The sequence below is a fragment of the Pistacia vera genome, unplaced genomic scaffold (assembly GCF_008641045.1).
Source record: "Pistacia vera cultivar Batoury unplaced genomic scaffold, PisVer_v2 Contig188, whole genome shotgun sequence".
Classification (NCBI taxonomy): domain Eukaryota; kingdom Viridiplantae; phylum Streptophyta; class Magnoliopsida; order Sapindales; family Anacardiaceae; genus Pistacia; species Pistacia vera.
This window is the reverse complement of record NW_022195981.1, coordinates 381,727-393,306: the sequence shown is the minus strand read 5'-3', so window position 1 is coordinate 393,306 and position 11,580 is coordinate 381,727. Positions and strand designations below refer to the sequence as shown.

Here is an 11,580-nt window from a genome sequence, read left to right as displayed (position 1 = left end):
ATGCTATTTTGGAAACTTGAAGCTCCTTGAACAAAAATTGATACAAATAGACTTGCAACTGACCTCCCGCCTTAATACTAGAACAGTATGCATCCATCTCCCATATCATGCCTTGAGGTAATAACACGGCTAAGATGGAACATGCTGAATGTCGATCTTCTAACCAAAAAAGATGCTATATGCAATACAATTCACATTCTGTGAAGTATCCTCCTCCATGTGAAGATCAATTATCTCACTTTTCCCTTGAAAAATAAACAAAAGAGATGTCAGCTTATTTCAAGTAAGTAAAACCTGAAGGAGTGGAACTGAAAATGACCTTCAAAACAAATTAAAGGAATTTGAAGAGATATTTACCTCACTGTATATAATTCCAGAAGAATGCAAAGTTAGAGTCTGCGCCGCCACGATATACTGTCACTCTCCACCAATCAGCACTTAATACCTAAACACGGCACGGCTGCTAAGTCAATACAAGTTGTATTACAATGAGAACCAGAAAGAACTACATGGAAAGTTAATACTATACCTGTCTTTGTGAGAATCAATGACAGCAAGAGGCCACTACAACAGAAAAACATACATATATTATACAGTATTAGAATATATTAATGAATACCTGAAGACAGGATGATACATACCGCAGTTTCAGATCCCAAAAAACTTTCCCATCATAGGATGCAGAAATTAAATGGAACGAGGATTTATTGTGCCACTTGCAAGCAGAAATCACAAGAACTGTGAGATGAGAACTGAAAACACAGGAGCAGATGTTCCTACAAAACAACAAAGAACATGTAAGATGCAAATTTATGAAGAGAGAGAGGAGAGAGAGAGAGAGAGAGAGAGAGGTGTAGAGAGAAAGAGAGAATCAGACCAGGTTTACGAGGATCCCAGATCCTAAGAATTGGGTCGGAAACACCAGCAGCAATGAGGGCAGACCTTCACTCCAACATCAATGCAATGAAGAACTTTCCACAGAACTGAGCAAGAAGGAGAATTTATCATTTAACTTGAAAGGATAACTCTAGCTCCATGTCTTGAATGGAAGCATGAAAAAAAAAAAAATCTTAACAGTTAAACCTTAATATGAGCTACTTGAACTCCATTCTCGAATGGAAGATAAAGAAGAAAACATGTGTTGTTGAAAAGGTGTATGTATCTCTATCCAATGATAAGGTTAAAAGGTAATTCTGACTTACATATCTGAAAGATCTTTGCCCGTCTCAACATCCCATCTCTAACAGAATGATCCCAAGATGCAGAATAGATGTTTCATGTTTGGCCAAACACAGATGTACACATTGTGTATGGGCCACAAGTGTTGACACAGCTTCTGCCTACTGAAATGAAATTTCATTTATATACAACAGAGATGACTAGGGAAAAAACATACAATAATTAAGCATCAACTTAAGGTCACAAAGACTTGAAAAAAAGATGTAAGAAGGAAATAAGCTCTCTAATTACAGAGCCAAAGATAAAAGGTTTAAAAAAGAGATGAAACTTAAAAAATCCTTACTAGCTCTTGAAATTGAAAATTTTAATTTATCAATTGTTACAGGGGCACTTGGCTTTCCCATAGAACAAGATGTTTAATTTCAGCTAGACATATCAATTGAAAAAGTGTCCATGTCTACACAGAATCCATGTTAAATTTCATTTTTTGTAAACATCATCAACTAATCCTCATGTAGCAGTAAGAGATTAAAGAAATTAATAAAAATGAAACTTTGAATTATCATTGGTTTTGTGCTACAACTTTAACCTGTTCTCAGTGAACCTTGCTAAAGGAGGATGTGCACATGGCCTTGAGAAACAACAAGGTAAAAACTTTTCAGAGACTTCAGAAATTCAAATGCACCCAAAGGGGAGTGAAAATGATGTATACCTCCAACTGAGATTATCAGCTTGATTATTCACTTTTTTTTCTTGATTGACACTTGATCACTTCGCATTGGACTTATTTGTCCGCATAAAGATTGTACAATCCAGGAGCCTGAACAAACCAAGCGTATGTAAACAAAGAGATGGAAGCAATCAGCTTAATGGCTATCAAAGCAACTACATCAATGGAAATACAATTCAGCAAAAACAGCCAGACCATGTCTCCTGAAGTCTTTGGAGCGATGCTCTGTAAAGATGCTTTAGCCCCCGCAAAATTTTGAATGCCTGTATCTTCTTAGGATGATTAAAACCTCCTCTGCATCAAACTTTTACAGGAAAGAGAATAATATAATCAGCCTGAGAACTGAATTTTCACTTAAAATCACTAGTTTCTTCCACTTACCTTCCACAATCTCGCAGTCCGATCTTTTGAAGAGTGGCAACAGTGACATCTGTCATACCTGCATTACAACACGTAAACTAACCAATATAGAAACAAAGATGAAGATAATTACATATGCACCTATAATACTGGACATGACCATAGACAGAATCAACAATAAAGCATGGACTAGGTAAGATGAAGAGGTATGTAATTTGGTCCTTTACAACTAAAACACCATTTTGAACATGGAAATTTTCTGGAATTTAGCTTAGCAGATCAAACATCTGTACAACATCTATACGATATGAATTACGAAGTGTGGGAATCTCAAAACTGCCCAACAAAATAAAATATATGACTAGGGAGAAAAGTCCAATTATTCCATAATACACTACGAAAATGTACATTTTACACCTCTCGACACCTTTGACAGGTTATATAAATTACTTTACTGTTCAACATCTGCCAAATACCTTTTGAGACTGGCAAAACATATTGAGGTTAAAAACATTAGGAAGAAAAAACAATAGCTGCTAACTTAGAATAAGATAAAAGGTCAAATATGAATAGCCATCATAAAGGTGCTTCAGGACTTAAAATAAATGATGTTTAAGTAGGCAGCAAGCATAGCTAAAAATCAAAAGCCCAATAGTGGTCATCTTTCAGGGTTAAAATAGCCAGACTATTAAACATAGGCATTAAGCATGTTAAAGATGGTCAATACTGTCATACCATCTGAATTAATGATTCTAATGGAAGATAATGCACCCTGTGTCCTTCCAGTATAGTGTACATGATCCAGTGTTTTCCATACCCTATAAAGAATTACAATTCAAAAATCAAATGGCTGAAATACCAGCAGGCATTGACTTCTTACAACTAAATAAGATACAATAAAGCATATTGAAGTGCGGATGTAGATAAAAGTTTTAGGCAAAAACTTCAAAAACATTTACCTTCCCAAACAATCATAAACCGGTCAAGATGAACCTGCAAAATGACAAATTTGTGCAGCTATCAGATACATATGTTTTATTGGTAAAATGAAGAAGCAAACAAAGGGAAATAATTAAAGTGTCTCAACAAAATCAATTTACGTGCCGTGAGATATAATAAAAACCATGGAACTACCTCTGTTCTCATAGAAAACTCCAATAAAACATTTGAAGTCAGACAACTCTGATAATTTGGGGTTCATTTTTTCAAGGAGGGCTCCATGAAACAAGACCAGAACAGGGTCCGTTTTGGTAGTTTGAACAGTAAAAATATAAATACCAAGCACAATGACTAAGACTATAACAAATTGTGATATTTTTGTAGTATTTCTCCTAAGAAATATGTTTAGCTAACACTAACATGGATTATATTGAGTTTGTAGAACCAAAATCATTAAATGAAAGAGATAAGAGTAAAAGCAAACATATTCATAGTTCCTCTAATTTCTATCCATCTATACAGTAACCCCAAAACTTTTTCAACTCTCAGCAAATATATTGCACAATGCACACATTCACATCATACCCAGGATTAGAGCCATCAACTGCACTAACCCAATCATCATGTAAAGAAGGCCCTTCCTCCTTCTGTGGAACACCGCCTTTATGTATTCAATTTCCAATATCTTCTCCTGTAGTTGGTCATAGATTCTAATTAATCATTCATCATAGAAAACACAGAAAGTCACATTCACTTCCTTCAAGTTTACTCTTCTTATCGACAAACCCTTCTAATTCCAAAAATAGAATACCTCCAGAAACTTTTGAAGATTTCAAAACCCTCAAGTTCTTGTAAGCTTTAATAAGAGTACTTAAAAAAATCGGTATTTAATAAGTAATTGACACAACAAACAAGTCAAAAAATTGAATAAAGAAGATCAAATTTAGTAGCACTTGAACATATTACGCCCCAGATTGCTTTGTTAGTCATAATTGTAACATGCTAAAACTTTAGCACTTTACAACATTAAAGGAGAATTGTTCGTTCAAATTTTAAAATGACACAGAAGTCCACACCCGTCTATTAATCATGTCAGACAATATGATTAATAACCATCTAAGCTCACTAAAAAAAATCTATTACCCAAACTAAAATTAAACATATATAATATCAAAAAGTACCGCAGAAATGCCCTTGGCCAGAAGAAACGGTCAAGCGACATGCGAAAGAGCTCGCCATGATCAAAAATCGAGGGCTGAGATTGCCACTCAGAATTCACTGAACAAGACATAAAAACAACAATTAGAAACTAAAAAAACTCGCTAAGTTTTTAAAGGATAGGAACACGAAAGTACCTGATTGAAGCAAGTTGTTACAACAGAGGAGAGGCCGAAGCGAGTGAGATTAGAAGGGATAGCAACGAAGTGGTAGGTACTTTCAGTGAGGTTTTAGCTTTGTTATGAAGCGAACTTGAACGCGCTCAAATTTTCTTCATTTGATCGTCTGTTGCCTGTTCAGCTCCATTGCTTTGCTAATTTTTTATTTTTTATTTTTTTCTTGTCGTGAATTGATGTGCAGAATAAGTACTAAAAACTGAGCTAGGGGTTTTACTACTAGGAAGGAGAAAAAATGTAGGGAAACTAGGGTTTTAGTTCGAAGCAAGGCCTGGCCCAGAAAATAGGCGTAATGGATCATCATTTTGGGCAGGCCTCAAAAATAAAAGATTTGAATATTAATAATAAAAAGTAATACTACACGTTACACATGATAACGTAGTTTACAACTAAACATACAAATAAAAATTTATAAAATAATATTTATCTTTTATTTTCGTTTAGTTATATATTCAATTAAAAATATAATATGTTCTACAGGTTATTTAAAACGCGATTTTCTTAACATATATCTATAAACATTATAAGACAAAAAATTATTTAATACATTAAAATTACTTTTTAAAAACTTTTCATACTAATATTATCTAAATAATAAATCTTTTGTATTTAGTATCTTTACCGTGTACCCATTAGCTAAAAACACTCTCTCTCAACTATACATTCTAAATTCAGTCTAATCCATTTAAGTTCATTATAATTCTGAATTGAATTACGGAAAGGGAGAATTTGAGAAGAGTTGAATATTTTCCCGAGAAAGTGTATGAGAGAGGAGAAACAGAAAAGTTGATTTCATATATGAACTTTATTTTTGTTAAGTAATCGTGGCGAGAGACCTAATTATAAAATAAATTACATTAATTGATAGTTGATAGAATCAGATACTCTAAACCCTGAGCGTTTATAACAGAGTCTACTGATCATTCTTTTACTCATTAGTAACAAGTTAACAACAACAGCATTTGATACACTATAATGGCCTGTTAGCACTTAGCAAGTTAGGAGCCTTAGGTTAGCACATCTGGGATGCTTTCTCTGTCAGCAAGAGTCGAATCACCTGGCAAAAGCTGCAATCAACTTTGCGACAGGTTTGGCTTTTCAACATGGGGGAGATGACCGCAATCTGGTTATTTCCGTATAATTGCATTCGGCAGCTCACTTTCCAGCCTCTACAGCATGTTTAAAGAAAAATCAGAAACTGTAACTAAATTATGTGTTTCAGCGTATCACACTCTAGCCAACGAAGACGTTTGATCAACTGCTCTAAACCAAGCTATAGCACAATCTAGAAAGGCAATGCATTATAGTTAAACTTTTAATGAGTATTTGTTGACTATGAGCCTCTACTTATCTTCACTTGGACATGAGATCAGTGAGAGGTCACATGACAAACCAGAATTGAAGTTTCCGCAAGTGATTATATATGCATATTCAACAAATAATATATTAGTATCGGTGCAAGTGAATAGAAGTGGGATCTTTTGTTTGGAAAATGAGCATGTTAGAACAGAATGATTGGGGTTTGTTGTATGGTTTTTTGTTCTGAAGAGTAATAGAAGTTAGAATAGAATGAGTAGGAAGCAAAAGCTTGAAACATACCATTGCGAGCTGTTTATCGACAATCAGATCTTGCTCTGATGCATGATAAGTACTTTCTGCCTTACCTGTAGAATCAAAAATAAAATACAGTAAAGACCCAAATACCACTCCGAAACATATTTTCTGTCAATATAATTTTGAGGCGGGTGTCTATCAAAATCCAAATTATACTGAAACATTGGCGGACTAGTGTTATAGAAATTTAGCCTCCATTGTCCAAATTGTCAAAAGAAAAAACTAGACCAGAATTTTTCATGGCTTCCAAAATGCATAACATCTCAGCTACTTGGATGTCCAACCTAAGAAGCTAAGAAGAGCACACCGCTGACCAATGATGATAAGTACCAAATGGAAGACACACTATCAAATACACAATGTCAAAAATAATCAACTGTCATGAATCCACATGTGAATTAAAGGGAATTGATGTTATATACTGCCTCTCGGGAGCGGGATTCCATCCTTGACATTTCAGTCTACATAGTTGGAAAAAAAAAATAGCATTTCCATACTGTTTAATTTGTGAAACTACGTTATAGCCTCCAATATCATGAAGTCAACAGTTGCATTTTCCACAAGGGAGGTGGCAATGTAGGCGACCTACCTAGAATTTCATACAAAGAGTAAAACATCTATTAGATTTCACCTCTGAAACCTTGCAGAAGACTTTCGATAACCAAAAAAAATCAAAAATCCGTAATCTTAAACCAAGTATCTATCCCAAGATTGGAGTTTAGTTTGATAAGAATTTGATTTGGTCTATCGTTCAACAGTGAACCAGACCCAATCTCAGGATTAGGCTCATCCAGTTTTTCAGCTTAAACTTCAAAGACTTAGAAGCTATCAGTCATTTAGTCACTAAGTTAAGAGTACTTATATCATAAAACAATTTATAATCATTATTATATGCATTATAAATACTTTACATGCAAGTTGATTTATGCATAAATGTGATAAATATTAATATAGTAAATTTATGTTATGAACCATAAAAAAGATCTTCTCAGTGAAAAATTTGAACAGAAACTATATATCATTGAAGCCCAAAGTTGAGCCCAAATTGACTCAAATACTTCAACAACCTAACATGAATGACCTTGAGCTTTCTTTTCAAGCTCAATCAAACTGAGCCAAGTTTAAAGCTAAGCAATCAGTTTGAGCCAACCTCAAAGTGTGCAAGTATTTGACTTAGCTCAACTTGTTGGCATTGAAATTCTCAGCACACCCTTAAAGAAAATCATCTGTCTTGACAAGAAAAATTGACTTACATAGTCCAATCTAACCCTTTAGATAATGGGATGATTGAAGGTTAATATATTAGCAAAAGGCGCAGTGGAATGCTCTTCAACAAAGAACCTGATTCATAAAGTTAATAAAACAGTAGGCGGCATAGTTAATAATAGTAATCTGGTAAATCACAAAAAAATGCTGGACATATGACAGAGCAACATATCTTCTGGTACAGAAGCATCCTTCTTGTCCTATAACTAGTGCCACCTTGGTTATGTAAAATGTGACAACAAAGTCTACCAAATTAAGATAGAACAGCAACATCCTGGTGTTAGTATAAATACAGTGTTTCCTAAAAGCATCCTGCATCACCATTATACATATTGATTCATGCAAGTGGACTATTAAATAAGGAAACGATAATGTAACAGTTTAATGGTTATTAGGAGGTACAATATTATTGTATTTGTTTAATTTTAAAGATCATGTTACTGTCAGGCCACTTGTATTAGGTGTTCCTTGCTTCAGTTTCTATAACCTCTTTCATTTTACTTTTTCTTATTCCTTTTTGAACATATGCTTTGCAATTAGGTGTTTTTTCTGACCCCCGCCGTTCTACATATAAACCAAAATGTCAAAGTTAATTGAATCACTAAATGTGGAGATTACCCAGCAGAGCCACTATCTTAGGTAATTTTGCAAGGTTACCCGTGCCTTCTGCATAAACACTGGGGTTAATCAAAACCATCTTTTCAACCTGTATTAGGAAATAACTTTTTACATAAACATTATTGACCAAGTACTCTGTACTTGAGGGTAAAAAGCGGAAGCAAAAGTGAGTACATAAGTTGGAATTAAAGCAGCAATTTTGAGAGATCAGAATGTCTAAAGTCTAAATCTTTTATGTACATAGGATGAAAATGAATTGAAAAGATGAAACGCTTACAGCTTCAGGATAGTTCACTGCAAAGTCAATTGCTACAGCAGCACCAAGACTGGGTCCAACTAGAACAATTGGCCTTTAATGTAGGACTTCCAGAGCTAAAATTTCATTAAGGAAAAATCAATCTCAATCTTAACAAAAGAAATCAAAACTGCCACCATTAATCATGAAAAGTTTAGTCTGGCATATTACATTGGCTAGTTGTTTTTGGCAAAATTAAAGCTGGGATAAAGAATCAACAAGATACCTGATAGAGGTGACAGCGCTTTGAAGCAGCATCACATGGTGGAAGCCTCTCTTGTTGGGGAAGAAAGGTAAAAATAAAGCACAAAGAAAAAAAAAATTAGCATCATTTCACACTTCCGACATAGACCTAAAAGATATTAACATAGTTGAATCCAGAAAAAGTCAAGACAGGTTGATGAACCTAAGTCAGAGAATCCATCCCAGACATCAAAAGCCCAAGCCTCAAACCAGCCTCCTCAAGCCAGGGGTATGCGCTTCTCCATTTAAACAAGAGCTGAGTGATACAACATATGAACCAGGTTCAGCTGGAAATAAGATGATTGTAATCATAGTATAGGTGTGTATATCACAAACCTGTCAAAAGAAGCAAGAGAATAACCGGACTGTTTCATTTTTATCCTTGGTTTCACGCAACTATATTAGCAACTTCCTGAAAATTCAGTCTGCTGTACACAAGCAGACATAAGTACCACATAGTAAGTAGACTAAGAGACTAATAATATACAGGGCAGCAAAATTAAAGACACACGTCAGAACCGAACTTCCATGTTTAAAGAACTGACCAAACTCACAAGATGTACAATCGTAATGGATTTTCTCATTCCTATTGTTTGTACTATCAAGGATCTTGAATGAACAATGTGTGACCTAAAATCCACCCTTGTTCATAGTACATCACACCACGTGTCATCTTCAAGTTTCTACACTTCAAGAAGGGCATCTCTAATTTCTTTCAACAAAAAATAGATTTAAAAAAGAATAAATACATTTCAAACGTTAAAAACTTAATTCCATCTCCCACATAAAGAAATTAATAAACAATAACATGCATTTCAAGCACAGTGAAATGCAGAAGCAAAAGAAGGAAAATTGAAGATTAGACTAGCAGTAAACCTACAGGGAGTCTTGAATCCTCTGAGCCAAACTTCTAGCAAAAGGTCTTTAATTTTCTCAACCTCTTTCGGGAAGAAACGACGGAAACCCACCAACACCCACGCAACCCCCACCGTCACTCACCACCACCTTCGTAAGACCAGCTTAAACTCCCAGATTTCTTTGCCATTGCAGTGGCATGATGAGCAGGAGGAGGAAAGCCCCACTGAGAGCCATCTAATTGTTCAAACAAGCTCTGAACAAAGAAAGACAGGAGAGAGTTGAGTTTGTGACTGTAGTTTAGTTTCTGACAATGTGACAATGTTCAAAGTTTAACGCTAATTATACATAAAAATGACAACTTGGTTAGTCTGTACTGTAATAATCTGTTTCCAATTTCTGAAATTGCATTTTTATGCTATTGGCACTTATTTCACTTATTTGGCATGCAAAACAGTTTCCCACAGTACAAATTAAAAGCTGGGGTGGTTTTCCCTGTCGTCATTTTACTTTATGGGAAGTTGATTGTTGGCTGATAGTTAACGCTCATTTCTTTAACAAATCACAACCGCGAGTTTGATTAGGCTAAGTGAAGGAGATAGGATTGAAGGATGATGAAGGGTCTTCTCTGTCTTTTCCTTTCGTACGTTCACAGAATCACAAGTTACAATCAGTACTAGGTCTATAATTTAATTAAACGTGGATGTGGGGTTATCGATAAACGTGGATGTGGGGTTCATCCACGTACATTATCTCCTATCAATTGAGGTTGTTTGTAGTTAAACAGTAAAATATTCTGCATGTTTGGTTTAATATTTTTATCCCTATTGGATCCTATCCTCCAAATATGGTAGTATATATTCTAAAAATATTATCTTTTTTTAATTACATTAACCATAAGGTTATTAATTTCACTAAATACCCCCTAAAAAAAGTTTAAAAATTAACAAAAACACCCATCAACCCAACTTGTCAGATTCCAGAAACCACCATCGTGTGATAGCCGAAATCTGTACCAAGCTAACTTCCGACCAGAAATGGCCAGAGTTCACCGCTGTGGCCTTTTGGCAGATCCGTGGTAGCCGAGATCTGGCCGTCAGCGACGGCCAAAGAAATGGCGCCGTTGACCGAAAAAGACGGCCACATCTTTGGTCGTCGTGACGGCCAAAGATGGCCCTCGTTTGGCCTTTTCGGCCGTCAACGGCATAACAAACTGTAGATGGCCTTTCGGCCAGATCCCCATGGATCTGGCCGGAAAAGGCCATAAGACGTGTTACGGCACAGATCCGACTAGTCTGTGCCGTAACGAAATTTTCGGCCAGATTCCGGCGGTGGTGGCTGGAATCTGACATTGCAGGTGGTGGGAGTGTTTTGTCATTTTATATGTTAGTGTCTTTAGTTAAATTAGTAAACATAGGGCTTTTTACAAATTTTTAAAATTTACCTCGTAATACTCCCCATCCATAACTCATACTATCCCTAAATCTATCCAAAATACTAAAACAAACGCACCCAATATTATTTTTAAAATTATTTCATACTTTTAATTTCTTTTAAACCTCTTAAATTTATTAATTTAATAAATACTTCAAATATTTTTTAGAAATTACAAAATCACTCCGATCATCCTGACAATGATGGGACTGTCCGTATTTAATAGGAGTTAGAAGTGTTTTTTAATTTTAATATTTATATAGGCATGTTTAGAAATAAACAAACATAGAGAATATTTTTATTATTTTTAAATTCTACATCGTAATACCCGCTCAATTTTACCTTTTTCAAAAGATTATTTTAAAAACTATATATAATGAACCAAAGGAGTCAGATTTTGTTACATTGTAATGCAATATCACACACATATAATTCTGAACAATAAAACATTTTATAGTCATTTTTATATAAGAATAATTATTATATAGTCAATGACAGATGCAGAGTTAGTGGGCTACCCTCAATTTTTTTTTCTTTTTGTGACAATTCGACTAAGAAATAGAATATGAATATTATATGCAATTAGTTTTTATTTTGGTCCATCCTAACAGAAATTTTTAGATCTGCTACTGTTAATTATAAAAATTATGATC

The 11,580-nt window shown here is 34.7% G+C and overlaps 1 pseudogene; it reads right to left on the bottom strand.

Moving 5' to 3' along the window:
- Window positions 1-358: 358 nt before the first annotated feature.
- On the bottom strand, window positions 359-9,012 carry LOC116126965 (annotated as a pseudogene).
- Between the last annotated feature and the right edge of the window lie 2,568 nt (window positions 9,013-11,580).